The sequence below is a fragment of the Aythya ferina genome (assembly GCF_964211825.1).
Source record: "Aythya ferina genome assembly, chromosome: 6".
Lineage (NCBI taxonomy): Eukaryota > Metazoa > Chordata > Aves > Anseriformes > Anatidae > Aythya > Aythya ferina.
Window position 1 is genome coordinate 4,735,258 of NC_140303.1, and position 13,600 is coordinate 4,748,857.

Below are 13,600 nucleotides of genomic sequence, written 5' to 3' on the forward strand. Positions count from 1 at the left end.
CTGCGCCAAATGCCTAGTGCTGCATCTGCTGTATGAGACCTCATTTTTCAACTACTTCAAAAATGTGGTGGAATTAAATTCTCCTGGAAGACCTCTTTTCTTGGTCAGTTTAAATTTATGCTACAGTCTTTCCTGCCTTTTAGCTCTCTGAGGTGAGAAATTTGGAGTTGCCTGTAATAATACAGCATTGCCAAAACTGACCTCAGCTCTGAAGTATTCTAGAACATCTCCAGACATGGATTTGCAGGGATGGAAATAGCACGAAGCACGTTAAATCTTCCTGCGCACCTCCACCCACCTGATACACATTAGCATCATCTCTTCCTACAAGCACGTTGCAGTCCAATCTTGTATTATTTCAAAGGTTTTGAGAAGACACACTACCTAGCTTACATGTGGTCTCTCCCACTCTCACCCAAATAACTGATGACACCATGTAACTGTGAGAGCACACGATCCATCATTCTTTGCAGCACCACAGGTGCACTGGCTACGCCATATGGCAACTCCTTATACTCGAGCAGCCCCTCTGCACATGCTCACAGTAAAGAATATTTATTAACCTGGGGCTGGTGTCACATGCTGATGCGCTTAAGGCAGGTCAAGTTCTGTAAGCCTCTCCCCACCTGTCACTTATAAAGTCATGTTTTAGCCTTGGCTGACAGTCAGCTGTCAGGGGTTTATGGCCTGCATATGCCAAGCATCTAGCTTTCATCTGAACTGCAGTAATAAAATTTTAAATAAAAATTAGTAGCAGCAATAAGACTTCTCTCCATTGATTCCAGCAGGCTTTGGTGCTTATTTGTAATGCGGGAACATTTACTTCGGTGATTTCCAGACCAGGTAAGAGCCAGTTCCATCCTGAGCTGTTCTGTACCCTTATCGTTGATGCAGGTCCCAGAGCAAAAGTGACATCGTGAGGGCTGGCAGTATCCCTGCTCCCAACCACAAAGACGCACCAAAAGCAGTGAGACCAAAGTGTCACAGAAACCGTACAGGCAGTGCTTTAAACAGCTCTTCACTTTGCTGCAGCTTCTGTTCTTCTGGGTTTTCTTTAGGACTTGAAATAAAGAACCTTTTCAATACCTGAAGAAAGGCTTGTCCTAGGAGATTTCTTCTCTGTTTCTGCAGACTCGAGGGATTCAGAGCAGCATTAGCACAGCGTGCCTTCAACTGCTGGGCGGTGAGCTCTTGCTCCTCTCTAGAGCTCTGTCCCTGCCACAGTTAATCAGAAAGGAAAGCAATACTTGTAGATCTGAATTTCTTCCACTGGAGACTTGCAACATTCGATTTTTTCAAAACTACTTTTTATGTTTATGCAGTAAAGGAGATCCAAGAGCCACTTTTTTTTTTTTTTTTTCCCAGTCATCCATTGCTCATCTCCTTTAAAATTAAACTGGGCAATAACAATCATTTATTGTCTAAAGGCAACATATGCCTTCATGATTTAGGCAGCAGTCTTTTCTGTGGCTTAGGCACTGATTGCAATTCTACCAAAGCATCAAACAAAGCAGAGCTCTGCTGAAAACCTGAAGAGGTTTGAAACAAAAAACTACTTTTCCAGTTTATAGCAAGTCTTTACTAAGTGATATTTCCCCTTATCTTAGCTCCTGAAACCTACTAGAACTTTAAACTTTATTCCCACTTTTATTTTTAAGTGGACATTTGCTTCAACATCTTTAAAGCTATTTAAAGTTCAGATATTAAACATGAATAATTGCCTCCAGGTTTCAGTGCATGATGAAATAAAAACTGACAATGCATGTCTTCTAGTGACATTCACTCCTGCAACTATGACAGACTTGTAATTTGATGCAAATTAACTTTACTCTGGAGTAGAAGGACAAGGTTTACAGTGGCTTCAGTATCATACTTCCTGTTGCTTTTCCTCATTGATATACATGGGGTGCGGGGCAGCAGGGGGACAGGGGCGGATGAATAGATGAAATCTGAGCACTTTTCAGTCCATTATCAGCTTGAAGCATCTGAGAGGGAAAAAAAGGAAATGGATGTCTGAGCATCTTATCACAAAGCCCTTTAGAGAGGCAATAGGAAGACAGAAGCTCGCTGATCTCCATCACTCAGAAGCCTGAGCCCGTGTTATCTCCTGAAGTGATTAGCAACGAAAGTTCAACTCCTTTCTGAAGTTCCTTTAGTCTCTTGCACTGCTCAGTGGAGAGATGTGAAACTTGTGCTTGGGAAGAAGTGCACCTGAGAAGTCTGTGCTCAGTTCGTGGACAGCGCATGCAACAGAAAAAACAATAGTGAAATGAACTGCATAAATCATGTTTTGAATTATTCATACCCTTGTGTGAACATAGTTAAAACCTGTAGGAGTTAAATAATAGCTACTGTGCCAAAGTGTTAAAAAAAAAAAAAGAAGTATATTTTAATGAAATATAAATATTAGATGGAATTTTACATGGAAATACTCTGGAGTCTTACACATCATTTCCAGTGAAGGAAAAGGCATATTTTTGAATCTCTTGAGGTGCCAACTCATTAATTAGCATGGATATGAAAGATACATGCTTAGACGCATCAGTCAAGCAATTATTGAGGAACTATAATTTGAGTGTATAGTCTGGCAATGATAAGTTATTTTTATGCTCATTTATATTCACTTCACTGACATTTTATTTAGCAGGATCTAAACAAGTAGAAGCAAAAACTGTTGGTGCCAAGAAGACTTGCTTTGGTGAGCAGCTTCCCATACATCAGTTCTTGACCAAGTGGTTCCTAAAGGTCACCGAGGAATTTGATTGGGACCATGGGACATTCCCATACAGATCACTGGTGAGGCACAGAACTTGCTGCAAGACCTCCTCTTCCACCGCTGTCACCCAAATCTGCTGGGACGCAGGTGGAGGTTTCCCTTTGTTGTGCTCATTCCTTGCACTGCTCATTCAACCTCTGCTCTTGGGCAGGCTGTGAGCAAACAGTTATTGAGGATGGTAGTGGTGCTGCTGTAAGAAGACAGCTCCTTTTCTTTATTTTTTTTTCCTTTGAGGTTTGGAAAACTATGACTTCTCACCTCTTCCAGCACCCACTCCTGCTTCAAGAAAGTCAATGTAGTGGAAGCCATAGAAGTCAGGTCAGGACCTACTCACTAAATGCTTTCTAGCTAACAGCTATGTAAAAGCCCTATGAATGAAGTTGATGTCAACGACTCAGTCCGCATTTCTATCCACAGCTTTTTATCTAAAGTGGTAATGTAGCTAAAATTTAAATAAAATAATTTTTGTCTATAAAACACGTTAACATTAGAACAGTCTGTTTTTTCATTAAATTTTATACACATCATAAACATCATGCCCACCTTAGAGTTACATTTTGTTTTAGTTCCTTAGAAAGTGAAGTTAGAGTGGTTGATTTGACTTATCATGATTTGTTTGCTGGGCATGTTCCAATTTCCATCTAAAAAGTTATTTCTTATACGACTGCATCTGAAGGACATTTGTTAAAATCATTTCCCTGTAAATGATAAACTTATTCCCTAAATGGTCCTTTCATACACAATCATCTGAAACACGGATGTGGGGTGAAGGGAGCCTTCCACTCCTGTTCTCATCAAGATCAGATTCTCAGATAGAGACAATTACCTCACACGTATGACAATGCCTACATTTTCAGTGTTGATCAAGCATCCTGTAGGCTCTGTCCCATCAGAGTTATCTTCCTTTTCAGTTTCTGAAGTGATTTTCAGAACTTTACGTAACTGCCCTTTAAAGTAATGCTGCTCAGCAAAGCGTAGGAATATGCATTCCTCAGAGCTCTTAATGTTTTTAGTGTTTGGTATCGCTTACAACATGCAAGCTGAAGAGATTCTAAAACCTCAAAGGCACCTTTTGAATTCAAAACCTTCTGGGAGGCAGTCTTTTTCTTGCTGCTTTGCCATAAGAATTCAAATGACTTCTCCCATTGACTTCTTTCATTCAGCCTGTGCATTTTTCCACTCATTTGTTGCAGACCAATTTCATGATCCCCGTTTTTTTTTTTTTTTTTTGATACTGACAAATGGGAATCAAAAAGAGAGGCTTTATTACAAGGTGGAATCGAGCAAAGGTTACAAATCTTTTGCATGGCAACACAACTGGCAGCCTTGTGCATCACAGTCACACACAGGGCATCGCTCTGCCCCATAATGAAAGTAGCAAGCAGAGCTTAATTTCTCTGTACTCAGATTTGTTTTGAAAGAGTCTGATAGTGCAAACATAAAACAACAGAATTTGGTCTGGTGATGCTGTGAACAGAAACATAGCAAAAGGAAGTGTTTCCCCCCACACTTTTCAGGAACATCACACTTCCTTTTCTAAGGTACAGACTGATCTGGGGCTTCCTACTAGGAAGTCTCGTGTAGTCCTGCATTTGATTTGCCAGTGGCTTGTGAGAAAGAAATGCAGTTCAGTTCAGAGAACAACAATGCAGCAAGTTGTTCACATACAAGAAACTCCAACATCTCTGATGCATTTGTAATGTGATTAAATCCCCATAATGACCTTCATTGGACCCAGCATGTAAGTCAATACAAACAACTTTCAACTTGATGAACATTTTCCCTCTAAAAAGTAACCTTTCAGTTGTATTGCTTTTGTACTGTTTTAACCATATGCTAAATATTATAATGCCTCATCCTCATTTACCCTTCACATATTAAGGTGAAAACTCTGACCTAGTGCATTCTAATTACTTGGCTTATTAGCTTCACATTATATCAGTAATGGTGTGATAGCCAACATAATTACTAAGACTTGAAAAATTATACTTTGCTGTACTATTTCATGAACTGTGAGATGGTTCTCTCTTCTTATTAACTTTCTTATTTAATGGGTTGACCAGATTTTCATCTACCTAGACCATTGATCAAACTGATAATTTTAGATTTCAGCTGCAATTGAGAAATTGCCCCCTTAAAATGGTGAGAGATATGCTTTATATAAGAAATTAAAGGCATTTCTTCTCTATGTTTCTTATTGGTAGGCCACTATAATTAGGTAGTGCATACTGCATGCTGTTTGAACACCTTTTTGAACTTATAAAGCTCCATGAAATTAAGACTTTTTCCTAGAGGAAGTTACTTTGGTTCTATGTTTCTTTTATCAAAAATAGCGGCTACCTTGGTATTTTCTAAAATACTGGTTTACCATTTTTAAGTAAAAGCTTTTTTCTTTTTTATGGAAGAAAACAGAATTTCCATACCTTTCATTGTTTAAGTAAAACCCTAACTTTTACTCAAAACCCAGTAGAATAGGCAATTTTTCACCTGTCTAGGCTAGAAGTTGAATCTGACTCCAAAAGCTATTCTGATTCCAAATATTTTTACCTTACAGTATGAAGATACAGAAGAGGCTGTTCTTAAAAAAAGAAACCCCTGCTGAAGGGGGTGAGAAGGTTCCTGGAGGTAGCCACATGTCAGGTGGTGGTCCTCTTTGATAAGGAAAATGGACACCATCAGGAGTAGAATGCAAGAGACAGCTGTTCTTCACACCTCGGAGTTGACTGAAAATTCCTGATAGCCTTCAGGTGCTCTTCTTTCCCTTCTGAGGACTTTGGATCAACTCCTTGACATAAAGACGTGGTCCTGTTCTCTTTTATGCAGATTGCTATATTACACCATCCTGAAAGATAAGCATGCCTGATCCCACCAGCACCAGGAGCTGTTGTGCCACCTGCTCCAGGGGCTTTTCCCCCTTTTGGATGAGATGGATCCATGCTCCCTGGCCAGGGGCCCAGGGTTTCTGGCTATCAGAAAGAAGCCCCAGCCTGCCCCACCGATGCCCCTGCTAGAGATGTAGCTCCAAGGTGGTTCAAAGTTCCTTGTTTCTGAAACATTTATGTCCAAATCACAGAAGCAGAGGGTCAGTGCATAAATATCAGTCAGTTATTTTCAGTGAAACCATCTCAGAAACAACTGGATTGAATTAATCAGGAAACTATCCCCGACATGCTCATTCAGAGGCAGTGACAGAATAACCTTCTGGCTTTCGGTAGACAAACCTGTACTTTTTCTGTGCTGTGACAGCTGGAAGAGCTTCAAGTTGTCTTAACTCAACATATCAGTCAGAAGCTTTCCCTGTGGGGAAATCCAGGAGTGTTTTAGGCTTATTTTGCTGGAAAAGAAATGAAGCTGACTCTTTTTTTTTTTTTTGGTGGTTGTTTTTGTTTTTGTTTTTGTTTTTGTTTTTGTTTTTGTTTTTTTTCTTTCTTCTGTGCTGGAATGAGAATATACTTCGTTCCTTCTCAGCTGTCCAAATGAAAAGGAGAGCTAAATAGAGAGACAGAAACTCACAGGACATCAAGGTTCACTGTAAGAAATTCACAGAAGGGACAAGTCCCTTTGGAGCTCATCCAGCTGGCCAGGGGACAGAGTGGAGCTGTGCTTCACAATGCATTAACAAAGTCTATTCTTCCTGTGTGGCTAAGCAATCAAAACCATCTCCAAATCTTACAACAGCATCTTAAAGTCTTGAGAAGTCAGTGTAAAAAATGACCAGTGATTAATTAATATGAAATTATTTTTTGAATGTAGCGTAGAGCACTGTTCAGTGCAATCTTTCTGCATGATTTTGATGCTGTGTTATTTAATTCTATTGTGCTTAGTGCAATCAGCTTAATAGTTCTGATTTCCTTGACTTCTCTGCATGGGGAATATTATAATAAAAGGAAATATATAAAAAGCCCCTAAAGGTAATAACAGAGATAAAAATGTAGAAGACAGTTTGGGCTTGAGCGTGAGGTACCAATGTTTGTGCAGACCCACTGGTGGCTTGATGCTAGCCTGCTCAAGTGATCAGGGCTTAGCTCTCACTGCATTTGAGATTAGTGGAGGCATTAAAGCTACAGCCTTCAACATTAAAGAGAGAGAGGTGAAGGCAGAGAATTTTCAGTCCCAAAACTGGATAAATTTACTGAGTTTCTGGCTGTGGTGCAACACTCATTTATTTGCAGGTGAATTTAATGGACTGGATGTTGAATGAGGAATTACTTCCCAGAGTGGTTTATTGGGATTAGGTAGAATCTGCCTAAAGTCAGAACAGTAGGTTGTTTTTGTGTTAATTGGTGGCTTAAAATGTGATTAAAAGCACCTGACATTTTAGGTAATCTCATATATGCAAATTAATATGAAACTCAAACTGTGGTTTTGGAGTCCTTTCCTCACTAACATATGCCTGTGCTATAGTATGCATTGTGTAATATTAACTACGTATCTTGTGGTTTCTTTACAATTTAAGCAAGAGAAGATTTTAAATTAGCTATTAAATTACCATTCAGAGATCTGATCATCTTCTAATTTCCGTATGAAGTCCTCCACAGGGGATAAATCTAGTTTAAATGTTCACTCCTTCCTATGATTTTATACCGTAGCTGTAAGATGATATAACTTTCCTGCAATTCCAGTTGAAACTCATTACAATTATATGAAAGGTTTTAGCTTAGTTTTGTTAGAGAGGCATATGTTTCAGTTGTAAACATAACCAGAGTTCTGAAGAAAAACATTATTTTTGGATTTGTTCACTTCCACCCTTTCCATAGGTGTGATACTTGAGTAATTTAGTACATATCATGATGGAGCTTAAAATACTTGAAAACTAGTTGTTCCCCTGAATTCCTCTATTTGTGATTTGTTTGCCTCATGACATGCACTTCATCAATATCATTTGATTTCTACTTCCTTCTGTAAAACCCCTTCCAGTAATGTTCTGTTGATGACAGAGCATTAGGTAGCAATTCTGTGGCATCTTCTCCTTGATAAAATAAATAGAAATAGAAAATATGATAAACCATATTTGGCCTGCCCTTTAAAGTAGTAATGAGAAAACCAGAAATATTTTATCTGAAACTTGACTCTGAAACTTGTGCCCTTCTTTTGCAGCGTTATTGGATTCATTTGTTGAAAATAGGTATTTATATTATTGCTATGTTTTGGAGCCTGTAACTGCAAACTTAACGTGCAAGTTTAATAAACACTATTTCTGTCTCCCGTGTTTTCAGAACTTAGTAATTCTCTTCATGATGCATGAACTAGACTCCAATATCTGTTCTGGCTTAGCAAAACTATCTCAAGTGAAAAGATAAACTCATAGTTTTGATACTGCTTTCTATGGAGTACAAAACAGCATTCAAAATTGTTGGAACAAAATCCTTTTTAAATATGGTTCCTTTTCCTGCTTTTACTGCTCCACACTAACATGGCCATTCACCACAGACATGTGGTCTATTCTTTTTTTTTTTATTCCAGCCTCACAAAACCACAGTTCCACAGACCATAAGCCATGTTGCACCGCTAGAGCAGGATGATAAGGATGCCTTTGTCTATCTCTATAATGGACTAATCTATTCCTGGGCAGACTCCAGAGTGTACTTCCAATAAGTTCTCACTATCACAAACTGCCCAGACATATGTAACCCCAAGGGGCAGTATTAATTTTGCTTTGATACAGATTATAACAGACTAATTGTTTGTTCCTTTTCAGGTTCCCACAGATGGGGATGGAACTACATCCACTGTCAAAGACTAGCATGTGCGTGCCTAAGCAAAACATCTACCTTTCAAGGTTTCCTTTTCTTCTTTGTTCTTCTGTTGTCCTCTAACACTCTCAGAAGTTATTGTTATTGACTGCTAATTTAATAAAAATGCAGGAGATTCTGACTGAAATGATAACCACCAAAGCTATTCAATTGTTTTTCTTGTAACAACTCTGATTGAAATTCTGGGCACAGGAAAGTTGAAGGCAAAATTTCCTTGGCTTCTGTGGGGGACTGGAATTTCATTCTAGGGTGAATATTGTTTTTGATTTAGACACAAACATCTTATAACTGTTTCTGATTCGCAAGTCTCATCTAGCATAGCACCACATTAAGCAAGTCAAGACACTGTAATCTAAAGGATATTGTCAAGTGGAGGCTGAACATATATTCATTTCAGGTGCTGTATGCTAAATACAAATCTCTTTACCTGGCATGTGATGTCTACTAGGAGATAATGTTATCAGTTATGTCCCATGTGCTGTAGATCTCATCACCTTCAAGGAAAAAAGGACAGCAAAAGAAACAACACAGTAGCAGGAAAGAAAGCGGTAGTGGCAGAGACAAAAACCGTGCTAGGGAATACCTTGAAAGCAATGCAGATACATTTCAGAAACCCTTATTTTTTTCACCCAAAGCAGCCCTCCCTACGAGCAGGATCCATCCCTTCTGAGTCGTCCAACAAAATATATGCAAATGAAATCCATTTCTACTTCTAAAATCCAGTTCTACTCTATTTCCCTATACACATATGTGAGAAAAGGATCAAAATGCTCAAGCCGAGAATACCTAAAGCTTAACCAGCTAGTTAGTTCTTGGTATTTCAGAAAAGAGGTGACAAATCTCTTTTGAATCCACAGTTTACTGGTAGCACGAAGAGCCATCCTGATACTTTTTGTGGAAGGACATAAAGGTAGCTAACAAAAACATGTGTGTGTTTACGTGCATGTATCTACTGACCTATTTATACATTTGGATTTCATGTGGGAGAGGAGAAGTGGATTTTTTTCCGTTCTAAGCAATTACCTATCCTATCAATACGTATTTCAGTACTTGCTTTTTTCTCCTCATTAATTCAGATCTTGAATATACATGTTTATTTTTAAATAGTCACAAATTATCCATGAAACATTAAATAGGATAATGAACTCATTAAGCATTAATCACGTAACCGAGTTCAAGCATGAAAGCAGGCTATTCACACACATTTATAGAGTTATCACAAAACGTGATTTGAGGAAACCAGGAATACCATTGCTTATGATGGCTGCACAGGACCTGGGAGATGACAGTACATTTCATCATCCCCCTGCAGACATCTCGGGTGCTGCTGCTAACGGTCCGTGCCTCCCTTCACATCATTAGAGGAGTGATAAAACATTTCGTTGGGTGGGGAGGACACTGAGCACATGAAGAGGCTTGGGACTGTTAGGTGACACATCTAATGAAGGCCATTAACATATCACAGTTAGATTTCCATGGAGCAAAAGACAAGTTGTTAGTCTTTTTGTGTGTCAGCTGGCAGAAATGCACAGAACAAAGTCTTTTTTCCTCTGGGAATCTGAACTCATGCAGAAAAGAGATCTTGAAGTTCTTTTGTCACCTATCCACAACCTGCGAGGGAAGTATCTTGTAGTTACATACTCAGTTACCTATTTGAAAATACAGTTAAAATGCATGCTTTTAGGCATACTGGTTCAAGTTAGAATTGCTGCAGCTGAAGTCTTTTTTTTTTTTTTTCTTTTTAAACTTCAAACTTTGGATCCCTAAATAGATCAGGGAGAAAAATCATCACAAAATGTTATTTTAGGTTAAATGGTATGTATTGTTTGACATAAAGCCTTTATTATTATTATTGTTTTGGTGACAAGTATTAAGAGTAAATGTGATTTATTCGAATTAAAACAATTGATTACGCTATGTTGAAATTTACTCTGTGCTATTGACAGAAAGTGTTAACTTCACCAGAAATAGTATCCTGTCATCCTTGCAGACACTCATTGCACCACTAGCAAACATTTTAATACTTGCTTACTTTGCAAAACTTATCAAGGTTTTACTTGTCAATTTGCTTTTTACGTGGCAGTCTTTGCAAATAATACCATTCTTTCAGGCATTAATAAAAATTAAAATAATTATTTTATCAATTGACCACTTAACAGCCATCCTAAGATATATTATATTTTGAGTAGCTGTAATGTATTAGGCAATATTTTGGGGGAATATTTCATAAAATAAGGGAGTTAAATGGCTAGTCTCTTATCCTGACTTAAAATTTCAGGTATCCCGAAGCTTCATTTTCCACTCTAAGAATTGTGATCTTGTTGCATCCAACATGTGTCACAGAGTCTCAGCATACATGGAGGTGAATGGGAAAACCCTGACAATCTGGAAGGGTGCTGGATTTGCACTTGTGTGTGGACACTGAAACCACTACAATTTGTGAGCATGAGAAATGGGCTATTATTGAACTAGAAGGACTGTGCTTTCAGTCATACCCATGTGAATGAAGAGCATCCCACTGCTTAGGAATGCATGCTGGAAATATGGCTTCTTTCATTTTCTGAAATACTGTGTATTCAGAAGTACCTGAAAGTCATATACTGTTATTTTGGGAAATTAACTGCATTTTTGTGAAATAAGTAGTGCTCAGAGATTATATTTAAAAACAAGTGATAATAGTGGACTAAAAGGACACTGACATGGAATTCAGGTTGTTTAATTTTACTTAACCTCACACTTCTCCAAATACCAGCAGTGGTTAAATACAAATCTCTGAAATAGAAGTGAGCAAGCCAGGGTTCACAGTTATACATCACTTCCAGCCTTGAGGATAGCTCCAGGTGCCTTTTCTGCCCCAAACTGCATTAGTTAACGCTTCAGCTTTAGGGATGCTTCACTGCAGACACCTTGGGAACTGAACCTGAGCACTCTTGGGCATTATCATAGAGTCCTCCAAGAGACAATATCCAATGTTCTTCCCTCCCCATGATGCTGGTGCTCTTGCTTTCTTGCCCTGTGAATGTCCCAGTTCGATGTTGCACATCAACACACAGCTAATTTCAAATTCATAATTAATCCTACTGATCTCAGTGATACGGCTCTCACCCATGGCACCAAGTCCAGATTTCTATAAAAGCATTAAAGATACTGTACCAATATCTCTTAGGCATTAATCCACTAGAGGTCAATGCAGTTGCTGTAGCCTGCACTGAGCATTATGCAGTGGACATGAAATGTTGCAAACTCAGATCTCAGTATGCAATAACATACTGCAATTACTTGGTAGGGAAAAGCCTCAACAGCCAGCAGAAATATTTTTAATGCAGAGAATTTTCATGTTCCTTGTTGCACTGCACCATGTCAATTAGATGCAGTCTATGATGGTTACACAGATATTCACCCTTGTTTGGTCTATAAGGACATTCATACCTAAAATAAACAAATCTGCTCCTTCCTCCTGAGTTTCAGCACACTTTCTGGGATATACCCAACATATTTTAACATTAAAACTTTTTTTTTTTTTTTTTTTTTTTTTTTTTTCCCCTCAATTGATTCCCAGTAATCAAACAATGTGAGAAAGATATTTGGTTATGGTAAGCAGTGTCAATAACAATGCATTTATATTCATAAGGCACCCATAGACTGGAGAATTACACATGTTAACTCTTAGCATAACTAAAATAAGAATTTAACTAAAACAATTAAGAAACCAGAGTCCAATAAATTCTGCAATTAGCCAGACAAAAAACAAAACAATACAAACCAAAACCATAATCCTTCACATAAACTCTCCCATTGTTGCTTTTCACTTACTCTGAAAAAGTCACCAGAAATACGTATCAAAAAGAATAGGAAAAGAGATGCATTTTACATCTGGGTACTTCTCCACAGGTGACATTAAAGAGTTGTTTGAAATGTTGTTTATTAGAGAGTTTCAGAATAGAGGACAAGAAACAGACTCATTAAAGAACATTTCCATTAAAATGATTTCATAACTCTCTCATCATGCCTTAAGCCTGCTTTAACGTGTCAGGCAAGGATTCATCACTGTGTGAATCACCTAGTGATGCAACATTAGGAATGTAATTGGTCTATTTTTCTTACTTTCACCAGGGGTAGAGCTGGGGGAAAGACTGCAGCAGAAGAGGACCTGCATTGTTAGAAGCCCTAGATTTCCTATCTTTGTATTCCCAGATGGGTATACCCAAATGCTTATACAACTAACAGCAGTCATGAACCTCTGCTAAGCTATCCAGTCTCCAAAAGCAAAGGAAAAATAAGTAAAAAAGTAAAAATCATCCTTTTTTTTTTTTTTTTTTTTTTTTTTTTGGTGTGTGTGTGCCATAGAACCCAGGTGAGTTACAGTTGCTGAGTTACCCTCTTTACTTTATCAAATAACAATGATCTTCTAAACAGTAACTAGTCATGATAATTCACACTGTAGAAAAGCTCTCTAAAATATGTTTGACCAGCAGGTAGTTTTGTTTATTTGTCTTTCATTTAAGAAAAAACAAACAAACTGCTTTTCTTGTGCTCAGAGCATGTGGCCATCCACGTTTTCACTGTGTTTAGTCTGCTGTGCCAAGTTCTCAAAAAAAAAAAAAAAATCCTCATGCGAACATAAAGAGGCAGACACTCTTTTAACTTGTATTATTCATCATTTATCTAATGTGAATTCACTAAAAAGAGAATGAAACAATAATTTCTTCTAAGCAACTTGTCTCAGCAATTCTTATTTTCTAAAACCGAAAATGAGCCTATTCAAAATGGGGCTCAGAATCTGGTGATACAGTTATGCAGATGGCAAATTATTTGTCACTGGTGGATTGTCTAACCCAATAGATACAGGGAGGAACCTACCACAAAGAACAGAGAGTGTTTTTCAAGCATTTTTTCCTCCCCTCCCCAAAGAAATCAATACAGTTCTTCAAAAATATTGAACAACTGTGAAAATAGCAGTGGCCACAAAAATTAAAACATGCTGCTTAGGAACAGACTTGTTTTCCTAGACCTCTTTTTCAGAATGAAAGTGCTATCAGATGGCAATGTTATCAGCTGTAAGTATGAGTAG

General features: G+C 38.1%; 1 protein-coding gene and 1 long non-coding RNA gene across 2 annotated transcripts in view; one reads left to right on the forward strand and one right to left on the reverse strand.

The window, feature by feature from the left end:
• The window catches only part of LOC311438552 (uncharacterized protein), a gene marked incomplete at its 5' end in the record, with an annotated part of 410,467 nt that overhangs the window by 179,288 nt on the left and 217,579 nt on the right, over positions 1–13,600 (reverse strand). The gene's annotated exons all lie outside the window — the stretch shown is intronic.
• LOC311438750 lies at positions 4,292–8,665 on the forward strand. The gene is made up of 3 exons (XR_014694283.1): positions 4,292–4,517; positions 5,331–5,523; positions 8,475–8,665. It is a non-coding gene; the product is annotated as an uncharacterized lncRNA (long non-coding RNA).